We start from the raw sequence: 26,227 nt of genomic DNA on the forward strand, positions 1-26,227 counted from the left end.
CAGTTGGCTTAAACCCGGTGCATTGTAACCTGGCAGATATGTCACGCTTATGTATCATTAGTTGCGGGTGAAGTAAGGGAAGGGCATGGGGAAAGAACGCAGGCTCTTTATATGCAAATGCGTGACCCTGACTTGTCAGGGCTCACCTCTGTCCCTATGACAACAGAAGGAGCAAAGGAAGAGAGGGTGATACACCGAGAGATGCAGACAAAGAAGGAGGCTTGTTCTCTGCTTTACCAGTGCACTCCTATGGGGAAATCACTGATGTGAGTAATGCTCAGGCACAAGCCAAGAGGAAGCTGGATGCAAATGATGCTTAGTTTCCCTGTACCTGCCTGTATTGATGCTCTTTCTAATCCGGTGGGGTTTTTGTGTTACTTTCCTCTGGCTTTGACTCGCTCAGCTTCTACTATTGCTCAACTTTTGATGTCATTTGTGCGAGGGCACAGCGGCAAAAAGCTGCTTTTACCGGAGCAACTTAATTCACTTTGTGAAAAAGCTCCTCAGGCAGTGTCATTTCTCAGGTGGTGCTAAAATCACTTTGTTAGGGCTCTTATAAATTACCAAGATAAACTCTGTCTGACCAACTTTACTCTTAAAGCTTCGCCCCCATGTTCTTCATTTACAGAAAGAGATATAATGTGATTTCATGGTGGCATTTCCTTTGTAAGTGTGCATGGATTTGTGTCAAAAGAATTCCCCCAAGTCCAGGAAGTATTTCTGCTTCAGGAATTGACAACACTGGAAACAAAAACAACTGAAGTGAATGAAAAAACAAATAAAGGTCCCATTTGAAAAATGAAGCTGGCCTGCAGCACGGCACGGCCACTGTTTGCGTGCGTGCGGTGGGAATTTACGACTTTGGTGCGTTAGTGCGTGGCGTTTCCATCGCTCCCAACAACACTCCTGCCGACCGAGGCGAAGCTGTTAGCGTGGACCCGCTAATTATTTAATGCACTGCCTCATTTCATTACATTGTTCCAAGCTGTACACTAATCCACAGATTTGTGCTTTCCCTTCCTTTGCTTTTTGCTGTCTTCTAATCTCTCGAACAAAAAGTACAGAATATCACATCAAGTCTGAGTAAAGGCTTCTTGTTTGGTTTGTCTGGTTGCAAACTAAACCAGTGAGGCATTTTGTTCTGCCTACATTAAATCATTAAATGTAAATGGTTTAGGAGGACAATGAATGAGGGAACCGTGCATCTGGTGCCACAGAAAGCAACGCTCTCATTTACAGTAACAGCCTTGGCTGGGTTTTGTATTGTTTTGGATGGAGGCTACACACACTCTCACACACACACACACACACATACAGTCGTAGTCCAACTCCAAACTTCACTTCAGTCGCACTTTCAGCAGGCTCCTCAAGGACATTTCAGCTTAGGATGCTCAGTGAGAGGAGAACCTCAGTCGTTCATTATCTTCTCCCCAAAAATGCCCTCCACAATTTGGAGAATTCAGTGACCTTCCAGTCTGCATTACTGAATTTCTTAAACTCTTTGCCTGTTTCACCTCACTATGTTGCCTATTTTCTACTTTTATGTTCAGTCCTCCCTCGCCTCTCTGTGCTTCCTCCACTCTTATTGCATTCGTCCCGAAAGCACAGGACACACACACACACACACACACACACACACACACACACACACACACACACACACACACACACACACACACACACACACACACACACACGCACACAAACACGCACACGTGAAGTTATTGAGCACCGAGAAAGAAAATCCATCCTAACAGAAAAGAAGCGGATGAAACGGACACGGCTGCTGACAGAATTGTGAATCTGACACAGAAAATAGAAGCACGCAGCCACCAGCTCCCCGTTACCGCTCTCTCCCTCCTTCTCCTCCTCTTCTGTCAGTGCCCACCACCACCACCATTTCTCTTTTTCCCATGGAATCCATTTCACATAATTAAAGACACTCAAATGAAATGGACCCTCAGGAAAAGTGGCTTTCAGCAAGGAGGAGGTTGTGGAGGAGGAGGTGGATGAGAGGCAGAGAGCCTGGAGAGGAGTATTGGTTCTTTCAAGGAGCAGCCCTCCTCGTTACCTCATTCCCTCCTTGCCTTTCTCGATGGGGGCCCACCCTGAAGGAAGGCAGAGTGGCTCCGGCCCCAGTATGGATCAATATCATCTCCGTTATTAATATCAAAAGCGCATTACTTTGTTTTGCGTCTGGCAGCGAGCCAAGGCAGCTGGAGGGCCCTGTCCTGACCGACGGCCGTTTCCTTCCTTCCTCCCCCCCGCCCCCGCCGGCCATTTACCGGGCCCATAATTTACTTTGGTGAGTTTTTAGGGTATTGTTTTGTCAGGGCCAATCAGGGCTGAGTAACAAATGATCCCGGTGGAGTGGTGGTGGCCTGGCCCCAGCCACCCCTCCTTCCCGCTCCGTAAGTGACACACGTGGCCAAATTCATTTTTGAAAGTTTCACATCAATTGCTTTCGTCCTTGACTCCGGGAAGAACGGAGAACGAAGGAGGGGTGAAAAAGAACTGGAGAGGGGGGCGGCTTCCGAGGACAAGCGGGTGCCAGGGTTAAACTGGACAGCGTGTGCCGTTCACCCCCTCGCCCTGCCCCCCTCAGCACAAACAAGCATCCCTGCAGCCAGAATTAGACATGACGGTAACTCTAATTGGCCCATTGAATTAAAGAGGCCACGGTGGAGCTTACAGCGAGAAACAAAAAAATATTGACCACTTAAAGGAAGAGGGGGAATTGATTTTCAAGACGACAGCGAGCGTTTACCTCATACCGTGGAGCTCAGTCACTCCACAGAAGAAAGACCTGCTCACTGTTAGGCTCCAGAGCTGAGCCACCGATGCCGTGGTGGAAGCGTTTCAATTTGGGCTCTTTGGAAAAACACTACGTCACGTCATGTTTTCAAAAATCAGGCTGTTGTTCTTTTTATCGTTTTCTTCATTCATTATCTGGTACAGACAGTTCTTTTAGAACTGCACAATGAGGAAACTACAGGACATCTTATTTGTCTCTATCCTGTCACACTCACCTTTAGTGAGGATGCAGAAACAAATAAGACTGAGAGTCCTACATGTTGTTTTAGGTCTACACACACACACACACACACACACACACACACACACACACACACACACACACACACACACACACACACACACCCAACCCTGCCGTCTTCCTCCGTTTCCCACTCGTAGGGCTGTCAATAATGAACACCAACGAGTCTTCCATCCATCCTGTCCCCTGTTCATCATATGTGGGACATACAGTAACACCCTTTACCGTCCATCCTCAGAGACGCACACTTTCATAACAAAGGGGTTGTAACAAGGCTTTGTCTGATAATACGGTACCATATCAATATTTTAGCAAATGATGAAATATTAATTTGGCGTAGTTTTTTCATTCATTTCTTAACACTCCTAATTACTTGTTTATTAAAAATAACTATTCCTAATCATCATTTCGGTTTGAATTTTATTAAAATGAAATGTGAGAAAAGGACAATCAGTCACAGGCCAGCAAGAAATGCTGGAGTTGTGTGTCTGTGTAAATGTGAACCTGTTCATACGGGAGGATTTTAACTACATGCGTATTTGTGCGTGTGTCTATTTTGGGGAATGTTCCTCAATTAATATGTATTGCGTTGGTGATCGCAGCCATTGTCTTGCGCTTCCTGGATAGTGACATCGCCTCCTCACCCCTCGGCCTCTGACAGTACATGCTTGCAGCTTGCTTATCGCTCCATATTGATGCTGCGCACCGGGAGGTTGCTTCAGGGATCCATTGTAGAGGGCGCTAATTTATGCTTTTTTCAGGGTGCCCAGCACCAGGCACTGCACACATCACAGCATGGGTAAACACTCAGGTGCACTTCCTCCCTCTCCAACCAAAGTGCAAACGAGAATCAATGGAATTAAAGAGAGACGTGAGCCCGGCTGCAAAGGAAAACAAGCCACCCAGGTGTGGGTGAGATGGCCGGAGGCTATCCAACATTAGGGATGGTGGAGTGGGGTGAATGGTGAAGCTTACACAACAGAAACACACACTAAGTCATTTTTCCTCGCCTCCAGTGGAGCTATGCTGTTTAGATGGTCCGTTGGGGACCCAGACGTACTTTGAAGCGATAGAGATGTTTTGCTCAGAGTCAGATTTTGTGACAGATTGTTTGCTGCGAGACGTTCGACGAGCCCGATTAAGATCCGAGCCGGAGCCGAACAATTGAATTTGACAGCTCTTAAAGGAAGAAGCAACGCGCGCGTCACACAGCATTCTTTTAATTCCAGTCGCACCTTTATGAAACGCACAGCAAGCGACGCGGGCTGTTTTACGTGGTGGAGCCTGGCGGAGGGTGAGAGCGGCAGGTGGAGCAGACGGCGGGTGGCTGCTGCCATGCCATGTTCTACTGTTTGACACCAGAGTAATGTGTCAATCAATGGCTTCCTCCCTGCTTCTCCTACGGGGTCTTGTGCTATTGATTTTAGAGAGTGTTAGTGTTCCAGGGGGTCTTTACAACCGCGGAGAAGTTTCACGCTGCCGAAGAAGCGCTTTCAAAACAGACTTTCACCTCCCGAACAGAACTAATGGCTTAGTTACAGACTAATATACAAAAATACTGTTAATTTGAACAAGCGTGTCCATCACAAATGTCTGATGACATGCCAGGAAGTGAATTGATCCCATGCATCACATCCTTCCTGCAAGGTTTCACTACTTAATTACTGGCTTATCTGTTGAAGCTATTTAATTTACGCGACTCTGAAACAAGCTTTAAACGGGGCTGCACACAGACGCTCTGAGGACAGATCATTAACAGCTCATTAAATCATATCTTCCTTCTTATCAGTGGACCTTCTTCTCCAGCAACAAATGACCAAGGCAATAAATCCCGTCATCAAATGACCTTAAATTAGACTTGCTATGGCGACTGTTTGTTATCAAGGAGACGTAGATTAGGGATTAATAAGGTTCCTTTTTCCGTCGATTTTTCTCTATAGCCTCTTGAAATACTACGGTTACGATGACAGTTTAGCCCTGATTAGATGAATGTTTTGTACAGCATGTGCTCAAATTTCCTGTCTTCTCTGTTTTCTGACACTAGAGACGGAAAAGATACAAGGCACTTAGTTCGCAAGTGTGTTGAAAAAGTCATTATGGGCCATTTGTGGTGCTGCCATTATTAATTCAAGATTTAATTGTAACCCCCCCGTGTTTCCCCTTGTAGTAGAAAATGACAGTGTCTTTATTGTTCCTGGAATTCAAGGACCGTTCCCTCCTTTCATGGTATTGCTTTCATGCCCGGGAATCTTTGATTGTCTTCAAAGGCTTTGCCAACAAACACTTGGCTTAGAGTGTACAATGTGCATATGATCTTGCCGTTTGAATCAATCACGCGCTGCAAAGTGTCGTTTGAACGTATGATTAACATACGGTGGATGCTCTAATCACTGCGCTTGTCTGCTTGCCAGCCACGGTTATCTGAAGCTAACAAGGATTGGAACAATGAAGCAAAGTGAGGTCACCCATATTGTTATGCAGTGGCCGGGCTCCTTCTCCTTTACTTTTATCTCTCTGCGTCTCTTTTACTTTCTTTTTTTCCCCTTTCCACTTCCACTACCACTTCCCTCCGCCCTCTCTATCTCTCAGCGCGGTGGGGAGAAGATGTATGCCGGTGCCCAGGTGGAGAGGGGGAGAAATCAATAGTGAGGCTGTTTGAAGTTTTCTGAAAGACTTCCCAGGGAAGACGCTCTTGTCAGGGTGATAGATAAAGCTCGCGCCTCAGTCAGCCCCGGCAAGAGGCGGCCATAGGAGAAGAGAGGAGAGCGCCTCACCTTTTTAAGTGGGGCCCTAATAATAAAACAGCATGAATAAAACATCCTGGCTGAACCACGCACTGCATTAGCGCTGCCGTCCCGTTATAAATGATACCGGTGGCCCTGGCGCCATTTGGGTAAAAGCCCACAGCACCGCTTTAAAGGAGGGCTGTGCAGAGGCAAAGGGAGATAGATTGATATGTGTGTTGCGCACTTATTTATTTATATGTTCTAGGACTCAAGGAAGAATGAGGGGGAATTAGTAAGTTTTCGTGTTTGCAGGGTGACTTATTGTTACTTTACGGCGTAAGGAGAGTTGGTGTGATCAGCATTCTGAGGTTATTATGCTTCCACCATATTTGTCCTCCCTAGTGACCTAAAAACGATCATCAGAAGGCCTGCAGGAATTAGACTGTGTGACAGAAATAGTTATGCTTTCCCCACATTTCTTAGCTCTAACCTTGTCCTCATCTCTGGTGATGTGTCCCAGCAGTGACACCAGATCTTCTCAAGCACTAATACCATATATTATTACATTCTTAGAGGCCTGAACCAGGCGCTTGCTGCCGTGGCTTGTTTTTCTTGTTTCTAGCGCCGTGTCAAGACACGCGCTGCTGAAGCTCTCTGGTGGCGCAGACGAACGGGCCGTTTACTGTGAGACAGGAGAGCTCGACGCTCAGCAGCTGCAGCTATTAACAGGAAGATTTCCTACTAATTGAACAGTTCAGCCTTCATCATAACAATGTCAGCATTATGTTAAAGTGCGAAACCAGCGTGGCGTGGCTACACAGATTCATCATTCGTAAGCAGCGCACAATCTGTAGCTTTCAGCTTTTTCTCTGAGCCAGAAGGCTGTTGGAGCTTCAGTGGGACATAAATCTCCCAGCACCGCTGCCCTGACCTTGTTTATTCAGCCCTGAAAGTTTCTGACTCCGGTACTGTGGTGGAAGGGTGGACTTACAGCCACAGGGCCTTGGATCAAGGAAAGCTCTCCGAGCCCAAGAGCAATCAGGGTCAAGTGGCCTGTCGCAGGGGTCAACGGCTTTCAATAACCTCCCCAGCCCAGAGGTCAAACCCTTGACCTCAGCTGTGGCTGGACACTTCACAGAGTCAGAAAGTGAGGTCAAGCCTTCTCCACCTCCGCTTCCTCTGGCCACACAGGTGTGTGGCCTCAGTCCTCGCAGTAGGTCAGAGGTCTTGGTGCAGTAGGGGTCCACTTGCGTACGTTGGTCCGGCCCACGGCGGCCTATTGCAAGTGCTGCAGGAGGCAGTATCGACGAAGGAGCAGGTGCTGAGACTGTAGGTGCACGAAGCTGCAGAGCAGGTTTTCATTGATTGGCACCCAGTCATCTGCTCTCGTTTGCATGGGGTCAATGCTTAACGGTGTACAGAAGGCTCTGTTAAATGAAGTTAAATAAAGAAAAGCAGCCCTTGAATGCAGATTTAGCTGGTAATTGAGTCCATGTCCAAGTATTTGACATTTGTTACAGCGATACCCCTGGAACATCGTGAAGGACATTGACGAACGTTAAAACAAAACAGGAAAAAAAGCAAACATTTGGAAGCGAACATGTTCAGAGCGCAGGAAAAGCGCAGCTGGAGTGTTGAGAGTTTGTTGCATGCCAAGGGAATGTATATGCCTGAGCCTGACAGCCCCCCACTGAGACAATCACAGAACCGGGAGTCTACTTATTTGTTTAGCAGTCACCAGATAAATAACAACATTGTGCTGTGAACTAAACCCCTCTCTGTCTCCCTCTGTCTCTCAGTCTCCTTCCTGCTCAGATCTGCCGTTCCCCCACTGCCTCCATCGCTCGCTTTGTCTCTTTCTGCACCTTGACAGTTATTTGTATCTTTGTTGCTCTCTGCGTCTACCTGTCTGCAGCTACTCACACAGCCAGAGGCTAGCTGTTTCTTCCTCTTCTATGAATTATAATATCTCCCCCTCGCTTGCTTTTGCTGCCTCTCTGACTCACTTGTGTCGTATTGGCACAGCTACAAAATTGGTGTTTTTCAGGAATTAGAAAGAAGTAGCTGAATATGGAAATAATGGCGCGTTTCGATTCAAAGACGAGCAGGATTTCAGTGTTATTCTTCAGCAGCAGCAGCAGGAAGGCCCTGATCAGGTCTCTTTTGGTCGTCCGCCGTCCCGTTCTCCTGTTCTCATCACAAACAAGACAGATTTTGAAAGATTGAGTCTGGGACACGGACTCGTTGTGGTCGCGTGGCCTACAGCATCAAACCGTCCCAGTTGTTTTGTGCACGTGAACGAACCATGTCTGTGAAACACCGATTCCTAAAACATTAACATACTGAAAGCAAAGTTATTTTAAGCTTGTGTCCAGTTTGCCTTCCAGAAATCCTTGTGGAGTGAATCCTTGTCATGTTCTGGACCTACACATTATTTTCCAGGCTTCCACAAAGCGTGGCTTCGTAAATAAACAGAGTCATTGTTATTCCAACACTGATGGTTAACAAGGTCACCTCAGGTAAATGTTTCAAAACACAAAACATTCACCACAAATACCAATCACGCCTATGAGATCATCAGCAGCTCAACATTGATCTACATTAAAGCCTTCTTTCCAGAGAAGGTGCTACAATGGCTGGCTGAAATTTATGGCCGCATTAGAGCCACTCCTATAGAGTGCTGGATACATCACGGCGAGAAGTGCGAAGATAAACTGTGTTGCTTTTCACTGCTGTTCAGCAGCCGTAGGTTCTGTGTGGGCACTTAATTGATGTTTGTTAATTGGAGCTGGGAGTCTTTGTTTAAAACCTCTATGATCTCTGTGCCAGGCTAATACTCGTATTCACATGGGGTTGCTTTATTTAAACAGACACATTTTGTTGTGAACTGTCACCTCCTTTATGTGTTTGTGTGAAGAATACGTCGCAGAGCCCGCAGCGCGTTTGCACACTGCTGTTTATTGCCGGTTGCCACTTATAATAGCAGTCCTGTGTGAATGAGAGCTTGACAGGGGATACCTTGGCTGCATTGCTCCAGGTTCTGTAATTAAATTTACAGATGAAATATCAGAACGCCAGTGCGAGCGGAGGCCAAACCCCGGAGAGCTCAGACAGAAAGTGCTGAGCAGCACATTTTGCCAGTTTCTCCCCTCAACGCGGGCTTAATGTTAGTGGCCCCCGACAGATGGAGCCCGGCTGAAATAGCAGTGGGGGCAAGGTTGGCAGGGGCCGGGCGGCGGCGGTCCGGGAGAATTTATGAAGTTATTGATTGTTTGGCTATCACTTACCTCCGTCCGTCACACGACGGAAAGGGGAGAAAGATAATAATATTTTTTTTGAGTGGGCCTTTCTCGTTTTGTGCCCCCTCTACCAAATATTAATCTCCGAATTTTTAATTTTTAATCTGGACAGAGCGGGAAAATAAATGCCTCTGTCCGGCAGGCCATGGTAAATAATTAAAATTGAAAATTGATTGTTTGCACCAGAGCCAGGATTTATGGGATAGGAGCTCCAGCGCACCCCCGGGGGACCCACTCCCACGTCTGCACACACCGGCCTCGTTCCCGTGTGCTAAGCATTTTTTCACATTATTCTCCACCTAATATGCTAAGGAGAGTGTGTAGGGGGATGGAAAAGAGAAGGGAGAGGAGCACTGGAGGTCTGCTTTGTTAGATGACTACTATAGTGTTTTATATTTCCACACAAATCAATGGATTGGAACCTTCTTGCGCTTGGCTCTGATATTTATTCCAATATCCTGTCAATAAATATAACAGGGTTAGTTTTATATTTTCAGCAGAGGAATTCGATTCAGTTATATTTGCTGTGCCCGATTAAAAACAAGCAATCGATGTGGGTGAACCTGCCACATAACAACCCCTCTGTCCGACCATTACCTCCTCCCGCCGCCGCTTTGCTCCGGCAACAGGCGCGATGCGATGCACTAAACAGGACGACACGCCTCCTGTCTGCGCGGTCACAAACGGAGGAAACGTCCTCGCCTCCCGACCGCGGTGGCCCCTGCGCCGGCCTCACCTGACTAATGAACGCTTGCAAAACAAATAATGGGCCTGTGGTTAAATTAATGAGGGAGGGAGGGAGCGCGTCCCGCCTAATGTTCTTCTTCTGTACTGCTGACCAGCTGTACAGCAGGTATGTGGGTGTTCACCATAATGCTAATTCCCTTCACGTCGCCCCACACCTCAGATGAATCTATCTAGTCACCTGTGGCTCATCTTTCATTGGTGGCAAACACGACTCATATTTTATCACATACTCTGTAAGTCGCCACAGTCACAGCTGATAAGTGTATGTGCTGTTTATTTGCTAGCTGTTGTCTTATAACGTCCTAGGCGGTTTAGTTAGATAATTTATTTTATCTTTTTAATATTCATTCCTTTGAGATTTAGAGTTTGGATTCTATTGTCCTTCAGTTGTGCCACCTTGCGTTGTTGCTCTCTAAGCACTGTGCTGGCAAAAATTCAAATTTGTTCTTCTCTCTAGTTGCCAGCAGAGAACAGCAAGATAACCTCGGTGGTTCTATCTTAATAATTAAAACACAGTGGTATGAAGTAGAGCGCTGCTCCTTTATTTATGAGAGAAGCATGCACAGTGAAGTGATTGTGTTGAAACCGGGCGAGTCCTTGATCCCTGACATAAAGGTTTGTATTTTCAGGGTATATTTGAATATCAATGCTGAGACATGATCACCCCAGCAGCACCGCCCGACCACACACCCTCACCCACATCACCACCAGCGGGACTTAAGAGGAACAAGGGAAGGAACCAAGATCAAACACACATCAGTCAGCTGTCAAAAGCGCGTACATATAGTTCATGCATGTGAGTGCATATAATATGTCCTCAACCAGGCAGGAGCTACATTTAGACGTGCTTTTCACTGGAACTACTTACAGTCCACATAAATGTGTTTGTGTGTATTTGTAAATGATCTGGAGGAACAGAGAAATTGTTCCTGGAAAGAGAAGGTTCTGCTTCGTTTTTCTCAAATGCATTTTTTCAAAAACCAAATTAAATTCACCTCCATTTTATTAAGGCGGAGGCAAAAATCTTGAAGATCTTAAGATGTGAGTGAATGAAACTAAAACTATGAGCTTGACAAAGAAAGTGCCCTTTTTCATCCCACTCCAGTGCAGTCAGCCGCTCCACGTACATAAGCGCGCGCCGCTCCCCACGTGAAAGGATTTGTCTCCGCCGTACGGGCCGTTTCCCAGCGCGACCAGTGAAGACAGTGATTGTCCACTGTGGCTAACAGGCAGTAACTCACCCGCAATGTAATCTATCAATCCTGGTGTAATTTTCCCATGCATCAGTACCAGGTACGTGTGCGCTGACAACACACAAAGACTAAGAGCCTTTTCCACCATTGCCACCACCACAACAGGGAGCTCTGAAGAAATCAATTACTCCCAGGGCGGGCGTGCGGGGCTGCGGGCGAGAGCCCATACATCCACTAGGGGAATTATTTCGGAGAGACAAGTATAAGTTGGGAGGAGGGAAGAGGTGGAAGGATGTGGCCTTGCTGGGGTCTCCCATCTACTACAGCTCAAAACTCTAATCCCTCAAGGCGATATAGGCGCATCTCCTCACATTACCGTGGCGATACACTCCTCAATCCGCCGGAGCCGCCGACTCATTAGATCCGCATTAGCTTCCCCTCTCTGAGCCCGCTCCCAAATTGCTCGATCAGAGGCGCAGGGGAAAACAATACCTATTCAGCAGCATGATGCATATACACACATGCATGAATATGTTCCCTGACACACACACACACACACACACACACACACACACACACACACACACACACACACACACACACACACAGGCTTATTAAGTACTGTGCATTTGGGCAGTCAGCTTTGCAGTGATTTCAGGATCCAACTATGAAATAAAGCGGGAGGAAGAGTGGCACATTGTGTGTTTGTGTGTTGCACATACATGTGTCTGTTTTTAATGTGAGAGTGATATGGTTATGTGCAAAAATATGGAGAGAGAAAACAGTCACCTCTGTCAACACACCTGCCCAGTGCATTCACATGGGGGCGCACACACACACACACACACACACACACACACACACACACACACACACACACACACACACACACACACACACACACACACACACACACACACACACACACACACACACGCACGCACGATCACTTCCCTCCCTCCCTCACTGCCACAGGGCTTGTTGTGAAGACACTGATGTCATGATGATGATGAGCAGCTGGTTGGTGGAAATGCTTTTATGTTTGTAGAAAATTAAAAAATGAACTACCTCAAGATTTGTTGTATGTCAAACCTGCGTCTGTGCAGAAGTCTTAATTTGCTAATATTTTCCTAATTGCGACCTAAATAAAAAGGTCACACTTGATATTATCAATGATGAGTAAATGCATTAACTTAAAAACTTTAATATGGATCAGCATTGTTTACTGTCTGCCTAAGGATACTGCAGATATTGTAAATAATAATATACATATAATAACAGAGAAGTATCATTTCTTGTGAAGTCGTTGAGGAGTGTGTGTGGTTTCCTTCTGAGGTGAAACTGAGTAACCAAGCTTACACATGCATGACTGTTGCAAGGTGTTGATTTGCTGAAGGTGGTGATTAGCTCACGTCTGAAGTGGCTGTTTTCATGTTGTTGGAAAGTTTCCCATGAACTTCACATGTTAAAAGCATGTTTGACTGGTTTAAAGGCCTCTTTGCTCGCGTAATAAAAAGGTTGGCTGAGCTGAACTCTCTTCTTCCATTTAATATAATTCCCCATTATATCTTCATTTGTTATGCTTTGGCTTGATGATTATGACCCCATGCTCGCTTTAAAGGGAGGTGTTTCAAGCGTGAAATTATACCGTCTTTTTCTGACTTGCGGTCGAGCTTTCTCTTCAAATATTCTCCTTGATGCTTCTAAGCGCTCGACACATACATTGACTCAGAGCAAAGAAGGGAAGCTTTCTCCGCTGGTAGCGCAGGGGGGTGGAGATCCAGAAGGATGCGGGGCGGAGAGAGGGGGGAGAGGGAGATTCAGGGGGCCTGGTTGAAGTCTCGTGTCATTAAATATCCATGGCGACGCTTCCCAACTTCCAGCTGCATCGCTGCAGTATGAAACCTCCAGCCTCCACCCTCCATCGCCGCCCCCACCCCTTCCCGTCGCCTCCCCCCAGCTTTATACGGCCTTTTTGTCGGTACAACCACAAATAAAACGTCCACCAAACTCCTCCGTGGCCTCGCGCTCGCCAACACTGACTTCATAACTCACACACACACACACACACACACACACACACACACTGAAAACCCACACTCCCCACTACACACCATGTTCTCTCACCTCCGGACCGTGTGATTCTATTAATAGCTAATACACACGACTATTAGCATGCATGGAATCCTCCTCTGCACTATTAATAGGACATGTCCAAATCACTGCTGTCGCATTAGCGGCTAACCGCCAGAGCACAGGGAGTTTAAGTGTTGCTAACCGAGCGTGCCTGGTTTATTATGCCTTGTGTGAATAATAAAATAGCCCTCTCGCTTCCTCTCCTCGGCTCTGTCTCTCGCTCGCTCGCTCGCTGCCACGGTCTCTCCCCGTCACAGCACCTCTGCATGCGGCACATGGGTGAACTTGGCAGAGCGCTTTGTTTGAACGCCTTGCATCGTGAATATTTAACTTTCTGTGCCGGGCTGTGGCTGACGCTGTTACAGATTAACAGGCCATGACACTGATGAGCTGAACCTAAACTACTGGAACTCATGCCCTTTTCTTATTCTAGCCATAATATTATTGTCTCTCTTAAATGTTCAGTCCTGGTTATTAGACACTTTCCAGTTTCTGAGTGATCGTCATAACTATTTCTTTAACTCTCTACTACTACTACAACTACTACTACTCGTCTAACCACCGTCTCCTCCTCTCTTCACGGCTTTACTTTCTCCTTCCGTCCTTCCCTCCCTCGTCTCATGAGAGGTCCCATGAGATGGCTTTTTCATGTAACACGCCAAGAAGCGCAGAATAAGACGGGAGGAGTCCTAAGTGTCCTGCTACACTGTTTTTCTTTCACTCTCTCCCCTTTTCTGTTGCTCTCATTATCTTTTGTTTCACACAGGAGGCCGTTAACTGCGGATTTCATTTCTAAACAGTTTGTTTTTTGAAAGATGCACTGTCTGAAGTATTTGTTTCTGGTTTTGACTTGAATGTAAAACCATGAAGTTTTGGTACATGCAGTACCGTAGTGAGATCCTCACGTTCCTCAACAGTTTCAGTTTCATAATAATCTCAGACAATGAGGCTCTTTCTAGCGCACCTTCACTCCTGCCTCTCAGTGTTCCAGGGTCATTGCTCTTAATGGGCTAGAACCACTCTTTCATCGTGGCCTTCTTGGATTTGCAATTCGTCCATCATAAGGTCAAGGCCTATGGGCAAAACCTAAAAAGGCAGCAGCCCATTATTTCTCAAGGAAATTGATTATTGATTGGGAGCAACAACAGAACTGATTGAAGATGGAGAGAGAAGGACAGATGTAGGGGGAGAAAGTGGAGGAGAGATTCTGAGGGCTTAATAAAGAATGATTGAAGTGTGTCACACAGCAGGTGTATTGGATGGACATCAATCAAAACAGAGAACCTCAGTCCTCACTAGTTCCTGCTTTCATCCCTTACATTGTGTAGACATTGTTTTGGTTTTACTTTCATCTTGCTAATTTGATTCTCAATGACCTTCCGTTCATTATACTGTCTGAATAAGTTTATAAGTTATATAATGTAAGCGTCAGGTCATTGTATCTACTTATTTGTGCATGTATGGAAGTGTGTGTGGCAGATTGAATGTCTGTTACTGTAAATGTTCAGCGTGTGCGTTTGTGTGGGTGCGTGTGTGTGGTGTGTGTGTGTGTGTGGACCACATTCCTGCAGTGTTGACAGGTCTCTTGCATGTCCTGGCCACTCTAGACAAACCAAGGTTGGGTTTAATCTTATAATGGCTGAGAGAAGGCCTCCTTAAAGCAAATCACAATGCATTGACCAAAAGACTCATGCATTATTCAGAGTTCCTTTTTTTCATATCACACAACCTCAGCATTGCACGCACACACACACACACACACACACACACACACACACACACACACACACACACACACACACACACACACACACACACACACACACACACGCTCATTTGCCCTAATGTTTGTGTGTTCACTGCTGGATCTCCACAGGACCAATCACCAGTCAGACAGGACTTTGTTGTAATTCAAATAATTAGTATAAATCTCTGTTTTGATCAAATTAGTGCACTTGAGCTAATAGAGCCATCCCTTACTGTAGGTCAAGCTGCTTTTGTTCTGTTACATTAGGTGTGGTTCAAATAGAATTCGACAGAAACGTCTTGCTGTCTGTCTATTAATGCATCTTATAATAACAATAAAGAGGTTCTCTCATATTTTCATCTCAAATAAAGAAGAATTCATAAAGACGGTCTCTTAACGTGAAATAAATTATGTTTAGAGATATGACAGCTCGTAGATGGTGCGAAGAGGTTTGGGAAGATCTGCTTTGAAGTGTCTCCGTTTGTCTCTGATGCTCAGTCAACCTGTAATGGCCGATACGCTAATTGCAGCCTAATTAAATATTAATTAGCAGAGCTAGTAGTTAAATAATCTGATGCTTCAGACCAGCAAAGAACACGACAGACGGAGAATTTTTTTTCTTAATTATGATTTAATATTACAGTTGATCATGAGTCCCTCCTGTTTACACATACACTCGGGCCCAGACGCCGTTTTGCCTCTGTGTAATTGGCTGCTTTGCAGCAGAGCACTGCCTGTGAGACTTGTGTGCCTCTTCTCTCCGTCCGTTCACCCCTCTGCCTCCCCCTCCCCCTCACCTCCACCCTTTACCCTCACCCTCTCCCTCTCCTACCCACAGCGCCTTGCTCTTTTTCTCATCATCTTTCCTTGAACTGTGCAATCCAAAACTGAAATTGATGTATGCTTTTCAGTCGTCGTTACGTTGTTTTTCTTTATACCAAAGGAGCTTGAATAAATTACTTCAATATTGCAAATTAACATTTGAGTCTTTAACATTTTCAGGACAATCCCGTTTTGACTGATTTGACCAAACGTATTTATTTTCTTCAAGCCTCCTGTTAATACAGTACGCTGACCTTGCCCCTCACTAGTGTCTACACTTGTAGGATATACTTCAGCGACTATAAATTAATGGTTACAAAGAGTTCAGACATTTCTGTTATTTGCTTCCTGTTTGTTTTTGTTTCATTCCTACATTTGTTGAGATTGATAATTCCTTATCGCATGAATGTGGTAGAAGGTACTAACCCCTCAGACTGATGTGAAGGTTTGACATTTAGACTTATGATATTCATCAGTGCGAAGTATGCTATTATCACAGTTCTATATTTAGCCACATAATATTGATGATGTAACATGTTATGTATATATATAAAATGTATTTTTGTACAAATCTCTGCAGTGAATTACAGATGGACTGTTGTTTTTCAGTGTAGTGTTTGGCATAGTGTCCTGTTTGGAGACAGCTTAGCTGTATTTGGCCCGAGGGGACACTTATAAACACATGAATATGTCCCGACCCAGACAAAGAGATGACGCCATAGAAACCCACACACTCGCATAATACACACACACACACACACACACACACACACACACACACACACACACACACACACACACACACACACACACACACACAGATGGGTGCCGAAACACAAACACAGTGCGGACATAGGACAGACTGTGCAAGGTGTTTGATGCATGCATAAATACGCTCATGCATGCATGAACACACACACACACACACACACACACACACACACACACACACACACACACACACACACACACACACACACACACACACACACACACAGATCCATACTTCTGCTCACCTTAATTGGCCCACCAACCATCACTTAAGAAGCCTTTGAGAGAGAGTTTGTGTGAGATAGACAGGAGGAGAAGGGGGAAACACAGACATGCAGATATAAAAAGGAAAGAGACACAGTCCTGGAAAGAATGAAGAAATTGGGAAGAGGGGAGAAAGGGAGGGCAGAAGCCACGGGGAGAGAGGAAGAAAGCTCCCTGTGTATTTCTGGGGGTAATTACAGATGCAGATTTGCGTTGCCACTTGCAACATGGCTGAATTCATTTCCATCTTCAGTCTGCCCTTCCCCGGTACCCCTGGGGAGGTGGAGACAGAGCTGTGTGCGTTTGTTAGAGTGTGTATATGAGTGTTTAAGGAGGAAAATCTGGGAATCTGCATAACAAGCTGGGAAATGGAGGAAGAAAGGGGAAGAAAACACTGAGGAAGAGGAAGGAGGTGTTATGAAGAGGAGACCCTGCAGTATGTGTGTGACAAAGGCACAGGTCAACGATGACACATTGAGGCTCATACTGAGAAAGGAAAATTCAGATAATGCTGTAGATACTGTGAAATCACACTTTTTAAGGGCCACGGGGGGAGAAGATATTTTAAACACCCTCATTTATATTAAATGAGCATATTTCACTTCTGTTTAATTCATAGTTTTAATATAAATCTATTGATCCATCCATTTCTAACTGTATCTGTCAAAATAAACTAAGCACATATGATACATCTGCATTAAGGTTACTTTTAAACTATATATTGTAGAAAACAGCTATATAATCAGTCAATCACAGAAAAATATTTGTGAGTCAATTTGATACATTTTTCTTTTAAAGTTCAACAAAAATGTACACTCCTGCACTAAACCCACCAAATGTCCCCTACAGATCACAGCAGGCCAAACAATTTAGGTTTTACTTCCTGAGCACATATTTGCTTCTTAATAAATGCTGGGGTACGTAATTCAGTTGAGTAGTTTGTGTTTCTGTCTTTCTTTCCACTGTAACTTGAGCTGTAATTATTAGTCCGCAACTGTAGATGAATTGTGCTCAAACAAAAACAATATCCTAAAAATGTTGGTTTTATTACCATAAGAATGAAACGTTGCTGGCATCTGACGCACTGTTTACTCTGTGTCTGTGAGACAATGCAGGTGTTTGTCGCCACAGTAAACCCCTACGGTGGGTTTACCTCAAACATGTCCTACAGTCAGCACAAGATTGATGGAGAGCTGCGTGCTCCATCAGCTGATAGTGGTGTAGTGACTGCATGTGACCACCAGGGGCTTACTGATCTGTGTGTGTGTGTGTGTGTGTGTGTGTGTGTGTGTGTGTGTGTGTGTGTGTGTGAGAGAGAGAGAGAGAGAGAGAGAGAGAGAAAGAGACGGGACTAAAAGAGAGGGATAGCAAACATACACGTCACTCAAAACTGGATGCATTTTTCCTAAACCTTTTACAATCTGTGTGTTTTGTCTTTGTACCGTTGATCATCTAGAAAAGCCCCTTTGTTTTGCTCTCTTCTTGTCTTCATATTTGTTTTTGGCCAGTGTCTCTGGAGAAACAGAGAAAGAGAGGAGAAGAGTCTATTAGTGAATCTGTCTTCGTTTTTTATCCCTTTGTGCAAGCGCACACACACACACGCACACACACACACACACACACACACACACACACACACACACACACACACACCGACAGCTTTTCCTGTAAGACCACCTGGCTTCCCGCTGCCAGTCCGCCAGCGAGCTCAGCAGCCTGAGACTTGGCCCGATTAATTATCTGCCTGCTAATTGAATGTAGAGGGACTCTACAGGGATGGGTCATTAAACTGATGCAGCGTATGTTTGTCTCCACTGTTTATCTATCCACGGCTAAAAGATACATCAGACACACTGCACACAAGCACAAACACACACATATACAGGGGTACACATATCTGCTTTTGTGTTTACAGACAACTGATGCACAAGCACAGAGGTGCTCACAGCAGCTCTTCAAGTTAGACACATGGTTGACAGATTCAGAGTGATTCAGAGAGAAGTCTTTCTATAAAATATTGACTGATAAGTACCGTATTGTAATGTCCTACAGCTCGTGGTTCCATGGTTAATGGAACAATACAGTGTACAATACAATACAATACAGTGTAGCTGTATTGATAATTAATTATATTCTCTATTGTTCAAGCTGTATTATCAAACATTCAGTGGTTCCAGCTTCTCAGTTGATTCCTCATGATTTAATCTTACAATTTTCTGTAGTCTGAGAGAAAAGTAATTTAGCTCTTTAGCTACGAGAAGAACAAGATTATACTGAACTGAGAAACATGATACTAGTGACTCTTGGTGCGACTTTCTATTGTGGCATCTGCTCTGCCCCTCTGATAAAGAAGTGACATCTGCACAAACACTAGCAGCTCCTATGCACACGTGCACGCACTCATGAACCAGGGGCTGAGGCCTTATGGAAGACTTATTAATAGAGTGTATATGGGGTTAATTAATGCAAAGCACTTTAGATGTGACAAGCAACCCCTTGGTCCCAGTATTAAGCCTACATTGTTTCCGTGCTAACGAGACGGCTCTCGGGGGAAGTGGCTCTCCTCTTCTTGTCTTCTCCCCTGTCTTCGTCTTTATCACCTCCTTCATGTTACCGGTGTCGCGTAATCCTTGACGCGGTGGCTGGGTAATGATATGCTGTACTGGTGACATGAGAGAAGTGAGTTTAATGTTGATGCACTTTTGGTGGATGGGGTCGTTTCAGTGGAAATAGAACTCGGGTCAGACAGAAATGGACAGTTTAATCAATAATGGAACTAACTGTACGTGCTAACGCAGTGTTCTGATTTTAATCTTCACGTGGCTCCAGTGCACTGTCTATTACAATAACTCATCATCCCTGTCAGTTGTCATGTTTCATTGTCATATAACATTATATTCAAGTAAATTTACTGCATCTTCAGCAAAGAGTGACGTGTCTCCATGATTTAATCTGCACTAATTACTCATTGAACATCCTCAATACACACACAAGTACTCACTACTATTAGGAGGCATCTCCTGCCAATAATCACTGATGCAGCCAGTAGACAGAATTAGTTAAAATACCTCTTTATTACAGTGAAGTGGTTTCATTCAGGAGTTTAAATGCACCTCTATGTGGAACATCCAGCAAAGCACTAAGGTGGCAAAAGGTGAAGGAACCTCCGTAAAGAGGCGAATAAAAAGCCCAGGTTGGATGGAAGATGAAAAGAAAAAGTGAAAGCCACTGAGCATCCTTCAGCTGCACGTAAAAGAAGGCTACATACAGTATTATACACAAGCAGGTGACAAATCAAAGGGCAGCCATTAGAAAACGTCTGGGCCACCAGCAGTAGGCAGGGAACTGGTGACTGCAAAGGTTATATGCTTTACATGGTTTTATGCAAACCATTCAATCAGACCTTATGCCATTTACAGAATCACTGCATTTGCCAAACATTTATTCCTCTCTTGCTAACATTTTCTGCTCTGTATTAGTTGCGTTTCCAGCCAGTGTTGCACTTTGTGAATCTCGTGTAAGAGAAACATCAACACGGCTGACAGCTGCTGTTAGGCCTTGTTTTGTTCTTCCTTCCTGAACTGTGAGCGTGTGCTATTTCTTCAGCGTCTTTATATTTACTGGCCCGAGTCGGGTGTCCAGGCCTGCGTTTGAGCCCCATTGAAGGCTGCAAAAGTCTGACGGCCTACGCAGGGGCCCATTCCCCCCACATGCCTGCACAGACATAATGGCCATTTCACAGCTCGTCTGGGGGTAATGGAGCCTGGCTGGGCCTGCAAAGATGGATCACCACCAGATGGGAATGAAGTGGGTGATGTGGAAGGATTGATGTGGCCCAGAGGTACTCTTACAAGACCCGGCAACCAACCCTTGGTGCCCAAGAGTTCACCCTTGCTCACTGTGTACTGTGGGTCTGCGTTGGGACTACAGACTGGATAAAGAAACATAGATTATGTCTGTTTGCTTTGTATTAGGCACATGTTTTCTTATTTTGCTAATATGTGCTTTTAGAGAGGGTGAAGCTCAGCCCACATGGATTAGCACCAGGATCACCCCACCGGCCCCTTCAAACTCTAAACTACCAAAACACAACATGACTCTGCTGGTATTTCAACTGGACCTTTGAGGCGAGCGGCAGCTGACGTTATAAATGGTGTGTGGTGGATAATGTCAATACTCTGTGATTGGACTGAGCCTGCTGAGTCGCTAAAGGTCAGGGAGGAGCACATTGCTGATTGTTTTCCAAAGACAGCCCATTGAAGTTTGTCTGATAGGGGTCATTTAGTTTAAGACGCGCTCAGAGGCAAGTTATCAGTCTGTGTCATTTACTCTCCTTCGCCGCTGTTTATTTCAAAATGAAGGTCTTTTGTTCGAACGTTTTGTTAAATCGATTTGGGGATTTGTAGTCACGCAAGTCATGAAAATTATTACCAGAACTAAGTGGAGCTTGTTTGTTATGATTTGCTCTGCTTTAACTGCTCTAGTTGTATAGTTACAGTTGTCTCCATTCATTGAGTCTGTCATCTGTGCTAAATTAGTGCTGTGAAAATGAATATGTAAAGAAAGAAACCGTTGGTGTGATTTTTCTTTGCAAAGTAGAAATGAGAAAGTTAAACAGCAATGAGTAATTTTCAGATCACAGTCACAATAGTGCAGCATCTAGGGTTTGATGTTCTTTCACCTCACTGCTGTGAAGATGTTATTCACTGAGGTGATGAAGCTTTGACACCAAGCACGTATATGTGCAATCACACAACCAGTGTTACCAGGTCTGGAGCCACCGTGAGTGTTCTGCTGCTGAGTATAGTTTACAGCTCGACCGTCGTCTCTGATGCAACGCAGCAACAATGCCAGTGTTTAAGGCCCGGACATTAAAATGTTCTGTCTTTGGTTGGAATCGGTTTCTGCAGATGTCGTGATGTTCTGGACTTGAGATCAGATGACTGTGTGGTCTAGTTGGTACTGCCAGTAACAGCTGTCTGTCCAAATTAACACATGAGGACAAGTGGACGTTGGACTGTTGAACTGGCAGGGTAACGTCTGTTTAATGTCCAGTCCAACAGCTTTGGACACCTGTGTTCTCACATCTTCTCCAGGTGATGTTTAGAAAAGTTCAGGCTTGCAGTGATTTTCAATCCAGGAGAATGTCCCTTGTAAATCATTATTATTTTGGTGTTGCTATGGAGAAACATCTGTCTTTGCTCCAACAACTCTAATGCTTTTGATACCTTTAATTGGAGACACTTCAATCTCAGCTGTCTTGATGCCTATTGAAACACATACACCACTACAAACACATCTATCATCTGCTAACGAAGGCTTTTAGGTCTAATTTCTCTGATGATGCTCTTTTTGTGGTATATGGATAGAAAATGATTTAAAAACACAAGATGCAAATGCAGATATTTGCCGTCCTATTCACCCACATCTGGTGTGTGTGTGCGTGTGTGTGTGTGCACGCCTGTGCTAGGTGCGCTCACGACATCCCCCGTCTCGGCGCCTCTTCAAAGGCATTGAGTAGTGGCCTTTTGTGGCCCTCGCTCCCTCCCTTCCTTTTCACTCTCCCTCCTTTTGTCTTAGCGTTTCATATTTAATAGTGCTGGCTCAGAAACAGAGCAAAGGTAGGTACCTGAAGCCGAGGGTGAAGCTGCACTGATGCCTGGGTGAAGTGTCTCCTCTCTTTCCATCTCTCTGTCTGTAGCTCTGTCTCCCATGATCCTTTCAAGAGAATCTATGAACAGCAGATCAAAGGGATCCACAGTGATATCTCCCTATTCTGTTGGCATAGCACAGTTGTTGAGATCCCCCCGCCTTCTCTTTACACACACATACGCACGCACGCACGCACGCACGCACGCACGCACGCACGCACGCACGCACGCACGCACGCACGCACACACACACACACACACACACACACACACACACACTTGCTTTCAAACAGGTGTCTTGACTGATAAGTGATGCCCAAATAGAGCAGCAAAGAGAGATGAAACAAAAAATGAAGAGCTGTACAGAACTGAGCTCTCAGATCCTCTTTATCTCAGCTTGGCATCCAGGTTAGCGTCCGTTCGCCGTCTTACGGCTCTTTAACTTATATTGTGGTTGAACGGAAGGGACCCACACTTAGTTCAGTTCTTTTTCCAGCTATTATGTAACTAAGCTCTGAAAAGACCTCCTGGTTGTCTCCCTGTCCTCCCCGTGCTCCTGTTCTTTGCAGACTGAGGTGATGGGAGCTCATTGGCACCTGACAAACTATCTGGCTGATTTTAATAGCTAGCTTTCAATCACATGCCTTGTTGAGAACAAGAACACATGTTCCTCATTGATCATCAATCAATGATCAATTAAGCAAGCCATTTGTCCAATTAGAGCAAAGGGTCCGTCCGGACCACGGCTTATTTAGCTGTTTGATTGGAAGAGAGTGGAGGGAATGGATGTGCTTGCATAATTGATCAGTACCAGGTCTTTAAACACTTATCTCATCTAAGTCGGATAATGAAGCCATTCAAGTTTCCATGAAGAAAAAACACCAACCATTTTAACAAATCAGAGATTTGCGTGTAGAGTAAACAAAAGTTCGAAAAATGACTTGGTGTATTTATTTCATTTGTCCACTCGAGGCAGGAAAAGCTGCTTTAGTCGGCTTGTTTCTGTAAATACTGGTTTGAAAAGGCCAGTTAGACCCCAGTAGGTGTTTTTCCTCCTTGTGGCTGTTCAACCCTCCGCTTCTTACAATAAAGGGGGCGCTGTCTCACCATCTTGACCCCACACCTCTCCCTTTTCCCCCTCCCTCTTCTGCCACTTCTTTCGGTAGAAAAAGATTGTTTATTTGGGTCAAATAGTCAGTTATCTCAGGGAAAAGGAGAGGGGGTGTCATCCATCCATCCCATCCCTTTTCCCATATCCTCACCCTCCGATTTCTATTCCACGTTTTTTCCACCCCGCAGCCCCTACATTCGGGTTTTCAGCCATTTAACCAGTCAGCAACAATCAGAGCTGACAGAGCGACAGGAAACAATTGAGGCGGGGTCACCGGAGGGGTGACCTCACAGAGTTGGGGGTAGGGAACGAAGGGGGGGGGCAAGAAAAAACCGCCACCACAGCGCAGTGTCCCGCCTGGTTCTTTGTTGCAGTTGGACACTGAGAAAATGGGGACATTTCAGTTCTCTGTATCCACCTCTCTCCACTTCCTCCACTCTTCTCTCTCTCTCTGTCATTTGCTCCCCTCAAACTCTTTTCTTGTCCCTCTTTGTGCTTTTGCCCAGAGAGGCAGAACAGAGGGGCCCAGGAGTGATGAAGTGACCTGCCGGCAACTTTTCCTCGCGTTTTTCCCCCCAACCTTCCCTTTCTCTTGGACCGTGTCTGTGACTGTGTGACACTGGGGTCTCTGATTGACAGGGGGCGTGGAAGTGTGTGTCTGCGTGTTCGGGGGGTTACCGCATGTCTCTCTGCGTGTCTGTCTGGGCCCTTTTGAAGGGAGGATGGTGGACTGTAGGAAGGGGAAAGGGTGTGAGGGCGGAGGGTGAGGGTGGTGAGGGGGGGTATGTACCCTCTCCATGACAGTTTGAAGGTTTCACACTTAGCTGGCCTTGCGTTTGTTTGTCTGCGCGCCTCCATCGAGTTCCCACGTGAAAGTGTGCTCTCGCCGTCCTCTCGCTCTCGACCGTTGGACGGCGCAGCGGTCAGAACCGGTGCTGAGACGGGTGTATGCAGACTGACAGCTGGGTCCGGGTCTGCAGACGCTGCGTGTACAGCACACGCTCTTTAATTCCCACGGCCGCGGCCGAACTGGTGACCCGATGGCTTTTTATTTGTGGTTGGTAAAATAAATAAAATTTTTAAGATGTTTTAAAATGGGCATCATTGTTAACGAAAGGCTTCAGTTGCACATTTCGTAAGGTATTATATCTTGTAGATTAGTCTCAGGTTTGTGTAATGTCTTTCTTTGTAGTAAATGTTGCAATTTGTTAAATAAATCAGTCATTCTATGAATAATATTGCTTTATCTACTGGAAAATGTCAAACCTGGTTGGCTTCATTCTCTCCGAATATCAAACTAATACACTGATACGCATAATTAGAGGTCGTGGGCAGGCAATTAAAGCAGTATGCCTTGTCCTCACTAGGATCATCACAAATGTATGATAATTTAATAATTTTGTCGCTGGTGTCGTATATGGGTGATTGATTAGAGATGGAGGGTAGGGGTGGGGGTTAGGGGTGTAGAGATGGGTGGAGGTGAGGCACAAGAAGCAGAGTGGGAGCCAAGGGGGGGCGAGGGACGAATTAGTGACAGGGTGGAGAGAGAATGAGAGGGCAGGGACTGGGAGGCGCATTCCTGGGTGATTCAGCACAGTAGACCAGCATGAGGGAGGGATGGCGAGTGGATGGACAGAGGGTGGGATGGATGGATGAAGGGGAGAGGAGGAGGGGGTGATAGGGCTCCCCTCTAGCAAGTGCGCCGACAGGGACAGATGGCGTCCCTCGGCGGACAGAGTGAGTCCCAGTTTTCACCTGCGGCCCCATGGGAAAAATACGCCTTCCTCACACATGCAGTCCTACAAGAGGCCCTGGAATGCTCGCGTAACACTACAGCAACATGAAGGATGTGCGCGGAGGAGGAGGGCGGAGGGAAGGATGGAGACAGGAGGGAGGGAGGTGGGGAGGCAGAGAAGCGGGTCAAGGGAACAGCGATGTAGCACAGTCTGAGAAAACTTAAAGAGGGAATACGCAGAGTGGGGAAAAGCTCAGAGGATTAGGAGATTGTCGAAAGTAAAAATGGAAGGAAGGTATAAAAGGAGGCAGTTAAAAATCAATAAGCACAATGTTAGGAGGCAGGAAAGCAGCAGGGCAGCTTTCATGCTATGAACTATTTGACAGATACTTTCCGACAGTCAGCCTTGCCCTGTTCTCTCTCCCCTACTTCCTTCCCTCCCTGTTTAGCCATCGTCTCCTTTCTCTCCGCCTTGTTTTCTCTCCTCTGCTTGCCCCATCTCTGCTTCTCGCTCACTCCCTGACTGTTGGGTGATACAGATGGTGCTTTTGAGGGCTGTGAATGGGGTCAGGCTGGGTCGGGAGGGGAGGGATGGGGGGCGCGAGGGAGGACCAGACAATAATGTAACGATTCGGTCGTGCCCACTCCCCCCCCACACCCCCCGACCAGCAGTGTTGTGGAGGAGAGTGAAAGTAAACAATGGTCTGTCGCTGAGGGGGTCAGCGGGAGGGAAGGGGGGAGAGGGGAAATGGGTGTGCGGGGAGGGGGTCAGTCTCCCAGGGCCCTGACGCAGTGCGCTGACGTTAGGGGCCTGAAATATGTGTGTGTGGGTGGGTGGGTGTGTGCGCATATGCTACAGAGAAGCATGGAGGTCACAAGGTAGCGTCACTCTAGTGTTGGCATGTGGTCGGGGTTTTTGGATTTTGGCTATTGTGTGGGCAATGGTAGTAGTTTTAACTTTATAGTCAAT

At 45.8% G+C, this 26,227-nt stretch overlaps 1 protein-coding gene across 13 annotated transcripts in view; it reads left to right on the top strand.

Annotated features, from left to right (window-relative positions):
- pou3f1 (POU class 3 homeobox 1) overlaps nucleotides 1–26,227 on the top strand; it is a 194,581-nt gene that overhangs the window by 108,785 nt on the left and 59,569 nt on the right. The window lies entirely within an intron of this gene.

The sequence above is a fragment of the Betta splendens genome, chromosome 16 (assembly GCF_900634795.4).
Source record: "Betta splendens chromosome 16, fBetSpl5.4, whole genome shotgun sequence".
NCBI lineage: Eukaryota > Metazoa > Chordata > Actinopteri > Anabantiformes > Osphronemidae > Betta > Betta splendens.